This window comes from Macrotis lagotis, chromosome 1 (assembly GCF_037893015.1).
Source record: "Macrotis lagotis isolate mMagLag1 chromosome 1, bilby.v1.9.chrom.fasta, whole genome shotgun sequence".
Classification (NCBI taxonomy): domain Eukaryota; kingdom Metazoa; phylum Chordata; class Mammalia; order Peramelemorphia; family Peramelidae; genus Macrotis; species Macrotis lagotis.
Window position 1 is genome coordinate 911195448 of NC_133658.1, and position 7100 is coordinate 911202547.

The window sequence follows — 7100 nt, forward strand, 5'->3', positions numbered from 1 at the left end:
AACATCCAATAGAGCAACTAATACATTAAAGACAATGGGTTAGTAATACTATAATCAAAGTAGAAAAAAAAAGATAAAGATAACATCACCAATTCAGAGGAGCACCAACTCTGAACAATCCCTGGCTGGGGGAATCCCATGTTCTTTTCAGACTTTCTGTTAAGGCCCGATTGGGAAAGAGAGGAAGAATGAAAAGAAAGAGAAAAAGAAAGAAAGAAAGAAAAAGAGAGAGAGAGAGAGAGAGAGAGAGAGAGAGAGAAAGAGAGAAAGAGAGAAAGAGAAAGAGAGAAAGAGAGAAAGAGAGAAAGAAAGAAAGAAAGAAAGAAAGAAAGAAAGAAAGAAAGAAAGAAAGAAAGAAAGAAAGAAAGAAAGAAAGAAAGAAAGAAGAGTCCCAGGCAGAATCAATTCTCCATGGGTGAGATTCCCACCAATGCTTGGAGCTCAGAGTATTTATCAGTGGAGAACAAAGAAGGCTAGTTGCTAATTTAGTTGGGAGGGATTCCTGAATTCCTTTAACAGAAATATGGGAAAAGTCTACAAGTCTAGCAGTTTGAAGATTTCAAGTAAATGCCATAGGGGGCCGGAAGATTTTACTTTGAATAAGGTCAATACTGTGAGAATAGCCAGTTCTCCCCAGTACTACCTGTGTATTCCAAGGAGTGGCTGGCTCCTGGAGTCTTTGGAATGCGGCCAAATCACCTACGGAATGTCCAGAGAGGGGGGGAAGGTAAATTCACGAGGAAGGCACATCCTCATATAGGCTCCAGAGAACTTACTTACGAGAAAACTTCATTTTCTTATTCAGTAGTCCATTGACCGACATTCTAGTTTTACCCTTACTAAAATATATCTTTAAGAAGTGGGTTGGGTGGCGGGGTGGCTAGGTTGCACAATGGATAGAGCACTGGCCCTGGAGTTCAAATCTGACTTCAGACACTTAATAAGTACCTAGTTGTGTGGCCTTGGGCAAGCCACTTAACCCCATTGCCTTGCAAAAAGTATAAAAAATAAGAAGTGGGTCAACAAACAAAGGAATCTAAAAATCTAGAATTTAACAACTTTAAAGAATTTTAATGTTTGTAATTATAATATCTAGTTTTTGGTTAGAGCTTCAATGTTTGAAAAAATTTTATATACACTTTACATTTAGCCTATCCTAGTGTTCTTTTCTTCCGAATTTTCCTATCTCATTTTAAGAATATTTTGAGCTCCAATTCCAAAAATAATTATGAAATTTTCTCATTCTACATTAGAGTTTTGTCATAGAATAGGAGTTCAAAAATTTCATTCTGTACGGACAGTCAAGCACAGTGGAGAAATATCCAGCAATTGCTTCTACATAGGAAGTAATGGGAAAAAAGTGTATGTTTTACCTGTGATTTGCAAAGTAGATAAATTATGTCTGAGAATATAGAAAAAGAAAAAAAGTTTTGTGAAACTTGTCCCTCATCAAGAATGGTATAAAGAGCTCTTTATGTTATAAGTGAAATTTATTAAAAGGATTCATTGAAACAATTCTCTGAGCAATATATTATTTATTCATAGGGTCAATGAATGGCCTCTATGTGAAAGACCCAGAGCAATAGGAGAATTTGGGGTCTTTTTTTGCTTGTTTATGTATTTTTATGGGGTTGGAAGATTCCAGAACAAAGAACAGAATAGGTTAGGTCACAACCTAAGGTTGAAGGCAACATGATCGCTTATAGTTATAAGAGGAGGAAACAAGATTCGGTGGAATTTAGACCCGCAACAACCTTCTTCTTCGCTCCTGAGAGCCCAGCTGCAAGCCAGCTCAGACATCCAAGCAGGGTAGATTGGTGGTATACAGACACTAGAGCCTACTTCTTTGTGTATCCACAAATCCCCTAAGTGATTAGCAGACCAGATTTGCTATTGTATTTCTACAAAGAATCCATTATAGACCAGCTGAACTTTCATGACAAAGAACCAAAAATTTTAAGAGTTACAGAACAAAAGCAACTGTAAGACAAAATTGTTTACACAATCTTCGTCATGAGAGTCAGAGCCAACATGTCTTTGGGTGTCACCTCTATCTTGATTTGAAGGCATCAGATGTGTCCAAGGAAAGGAAGGATGTGTCCAACGAAAGCATTTCCTTTTTAACACTTGGGGAGAGAACTCAATTTTAAATTGCATTTTGGGCATGACTGGCCACATTTTGTCAAGTAACCTTCCAACATTATTCTAATCCTTATATCATCTTAGAGAGCTAGAATTCACTGCAAGTCAAGTTCCAAATTTTGCTAGTATTTATATTCTCCAAGTAACTAGCCTGAGATCCTGATTGTTTTCTTTCACATATGAGCACATTTCAAATTATTTGGCCTTCATCTGCTTAGTAAAACCTATTTCCTATGAACACTAGATTCTTTTCTTAAACTACTATTCCAAAGTTATCACGCAGAACTTCATGCGAAGTGACAGTTATAACTTAGGTGAAACCAACTGCTTACTGGATTTTTGAGGGAGAATCATTTACAATCCTCTACTGTGGACTCCCAACATGAAATTAAAAAAAATAGCAAAATTACTATGGAAACAGAATAATGTTCATGGTAGACAATATATAATCTTTTCCCTCAATATTGGGAAGTTATTGGCTTAATTCAAACCCCAATACGAGTTTGTAAAACCATTAGTTTTCATGGATTCATAGGAATGTCTACACTGATGATTCTCTAATATATTTTTCCATCCTAACCAATCATCTGACTGCTAATCATGATTCTCTAATTGCCTGTTTGACATTACTAGCTCAATGTTCTGTATGTTTGTTCAATTTAATAGGTACACAATAAAATTATTTTTGACCCCCAAACCCTCTTCCTCACTTTCTTCTTCCTATTGAAGGTATTACCATCTACTTCTTTTCTTTTCACAATTAAGATGTCCTGCTCCACTATATATTCTCAATTTTCATTTCCAATTTGATACTAAGGCTTCTCTATTTTATTTTCATGCCTTCCGCTATCAGGTTTCATTGCTGTTGTCCTCAGACAGATCTTATTAGCTCAACCATGAGCCATTCTAGTAGGATATTGGCTAATCTTGCCAGAGATCTCTCCTTTCTCCATCCATCATTCCTTAAGTGCTCAACTTGATCTTCCAAAAAGCCGCTTCTGGCCATTTCACTCTTTTGCAGAGTGAAATCTAATGGTTTCCTGACACTTGCAGAATCAAACATAAATTCATCTTTGTGTTTCATTGATCTGCATAAACTACTCCCTTTTCTGGTCTTAGTTATTACATCCCTTTCCACACACTCTGGCCTTAAATGCAGGAGGATGGGAATTTGAATCCAGCCTCAGTCCCTCGCCACTTACTTAACTAGGTCACTTTGGATAAGTCTGGTATTGACTCTGAGGTCTAACATTTCAGAAAACAAAAATGAATGACATGATGGCACAGACACAGAGTGGGATATTTCTTTGTTTTAAACAATGATTTATGTGATGAAAACAAAGAATCATGCAAAATAGCATATTTACAATGGTTTTCATAATGACCATTGCAAAAAAAAAAGTCCAGCAAAAACAATCAAATATAATTTTAAAAAAGAAAGTGTTGAAATTTCAAATGATAAGTACATGGCCCAAATAAATAGATATGAGAAGAAATTCACAACCTGCTTTTTTGGCAGAGAGAGGACTTCAAACATTTTCTGATTTATTATTTTGGTATTGGTTTTATTGAATTTTCTTTTTATTATTTTTTCATTAGTTGAGTATATTATTGTTTGTTTGTTAGCTTGTTTTTAATTTTTTTGTTTTTTGAAGGGAACGGGGTTAAGTGACATGCCCAGTGTTACACAGCTAGGTAATTTTTAAGTGTCTGAGGACAAATTTGAACTCAGGTTCTCCTGACTCCAGGGCTGATGCTCTAAACTGTGCCACCTAGCTGTGCTTTGTTTTTAATTATTGAATAAGACCTTGATATCAGGGATGTGATGCGATGATATGCAAGAGAATTGGATTTAAGTGAGAGAATAATGTGCAAAGACAACAGCCTCACTTTCTCTTCTGGAGAAATCTGAGTCCAGTGACCAAATATGGGTCACAAAGACTGCAGATGACCCTGGATGCAGTGGCAGGCATGACCTTTTAAAGCTAGGTCATTTCCAGACAGTACCTAGGCAGTCATTAAGTTTAGATAATAGGTGAGAAGAGGTCAAAAACAGCAAAATATTTCCTAGAGTATAAGAACCTCTTTTTTTTTTATTTTACCTTGGAAATTAACCTTGTTATATTGTTTGAGCCTCTGGTGAGAATGTGATAGATAATGGGATAAATTTGGTTAGTGAATGAATAAAAGATATCAATACATATTGAAAAAATGGATTTTCAGGTTTATAAAGTAGTTTATTACATACTTCCACAGCAAGTCTCTCTCTCTCTCTCTCTCTCTCTCTCTCTCTCTCTCTCTCTCTCTCTCTCTCTCTCTCTCTCTCTTTCTCTAAATGTATGGATACATCTATATGTCTGCTTGCATGTTTGTTTTCTTCACTTTGGATGGAAAATTCTGCATAAATGTTTATTGTTTGCATTTATGTTGGATTTATATTTTCATCTTTCTTCTAAGTCAGCCCACTGAGCATCACAACCAGAAACATACATAAAAGGCATTCATTTTTTATTTCTTATTTTCAGGTACCTATTTCCAATATTGTGCTGACTTGGCCCACTTTGTGCTCTCAGTCTAGTGGTCTCTATGTCTGGTAATTTTACATTAGTGTCCCCACATTTGTGTCAGGTAATTTGTTTACACCTTTCGAATTTGTTCTGGGACTGTTCTGAAATCTGGATTCATGAGTTTTTTATTTTTATCAAAGATATGAAGGATATGTTTCTCTGTACAAACTTACCAGTCCAGTTAGAAATCTCCCCCTCTGGGCAGAGGATACAGTCAAAGCAACAGATGGGCACTCCCTCATGGACAGATTTCTGAAATCCAGAGCCCCAGCTCTTATTGCCTGCAGTCTGGGGAGTCTGAACAAGGAGGAGATTCTTTGAAGGAGAATGGAAAGACCACATAGCAGTTTAGTAATTGCTGATGTTGTGAGGTTATAAATATAGAATGTCTAGGGTTTTAATCAAGTAATTAACAAGCATTTTTGAATGACTTTATGTGTATTGGATATTGTGCTTTATTCTAGGAAATAGTAAGTGAATGGAATGTTATTATATCCTTAAAAAATATTCAGCAAGTCAAGTAACAAGTAATCAAAATATCCCCATATGAATTTAAACTACAGACTTGCTTATATAAACAATACGCATATGTCACATTTGTGCATATAGGTATTTGCGTATGTGTATATCTCAATATATAAGTGCAGGATGATTTGTCTGATGAAAGACTTATTTTGAAATGGTTCCATCAAGAGACAGAGCTAGGAATCTACTGACACTGCCTGCTTTAAAATAGTTATATCTACCTAATAATAAACAATTCACAAATAAATCCAGGTCCATATGGATTCTTTTAAAATAATACAAATTTTAATGAGTTTTATATAGCACTCCAAAGTTTGCAATTTGCTTGTCAAAAATAAACTCATTTTATGCTCACAATAAACTTGACAGTTAAGTGCTATTGTTTTCATTTTCCAGATAAAGCCATAATGTCGAAGAGGCAAAGTTTGGCAGCAGCACATGGATATTAATAATCTGAGATTATATATGAACCCAGATCAATCAAATTTGTGCTCTAACACTCTAAAACTGTCTTAACTAGTTTCCTAAATTTCTGAAAAGGCAAGCAATGTAATAAACTTTGAGAAACTAATGATATGTTTAACGATTCCCCAATTGGTGGGCATCCCCTCAATTTCCAATTCTTTTATACTACAAAAGAAGCTGCTATGAATAGTTTGAACATGTGGGACTTTTCCCATTTTTTCCTATTTCTCCTAGATATAGGGATAAAATTGGAATTGCTAGGTCAAAGAGAATAAAGAGCTTCGTTATTCTTTTGGCAAAATTCCATATTGCTCTTCAGAATTGTTGGATCATTTCATAATTACACGATGCATGCATCAATGTCCAAATCCTCCCACAACCTCTCCATTATAGATCATTTTCCCTTTTTCTCATCTTAACCAATCTGATAGGCATAAGGTGATATTTCAGAATTATTAATTTATATTTCTCTAATCAATAATGATATGGAGCATTTTTTCATATGATCATATATAGAATTAATTTCTTCATTTGAAAACTGTCTATTAATATCCTTTAAACATTTCTCAATTGGGTAATGACTTCTAACCTTACAAATTTCATGTAATTCCTCAATATATTTAAGAAATTATACTTTTATCAGAACTCCTACTTGTGAAAATTGTTTCCCAGATTTCTGCTTTCCTTCTGATTTTGGCAGTATTTATTTTATTAATGCCAAAATTGTTTAATACATTCAAAAAAGCTTGAAAAAACATGATTTAATTTGTTCTCAGAGATTTTATTGCTTCTCTCTTTGGATATTCCCACTACTTTTTCATTATGAATTCTTTGGAATTGTCTTGGATCATTTTTTTGATTATAGTAGAAGAATATTTCATAGATGATTACCATTTTCACATTAACATCACATTATCATTTAAAATAACATTAACATTTTTTGCATAATAATTCCCTGGTTCTTCTCACTTTTCTTTGCATCATTTTAGATATTCTTGTAATTTTTTCCTCATCATTTTTTAGGATACAGAAATTCTACTTCACAATTATAAGCCACAAGTTGTTTGGTCATTCCCCAATTTATGAGCATTCCTTTGATTTCCATATCCTTGACATCACAAAAAGAAAAACAAAAAACAAAAACTGGTATGAACATATTTATACATAGCAGCCCTTTTCCTTTGTCTTTGACAGCTTCAGAATGTAGATTTAGTGATGATATTGCTAGGTATGCAGCTCAGACTTCTAGAAGATGAAGGCTCCCTGAACCATGCCCATTTCTCCCAGATTAGACATTGGACTATTAATTAATCTTCTGACATTACCCTTCTCTTGCCCTTGGGAATTTGGAGAGAAATGGTATTTGTGTGAATTGAAGCAATTGACTAGATGCCGTTACTG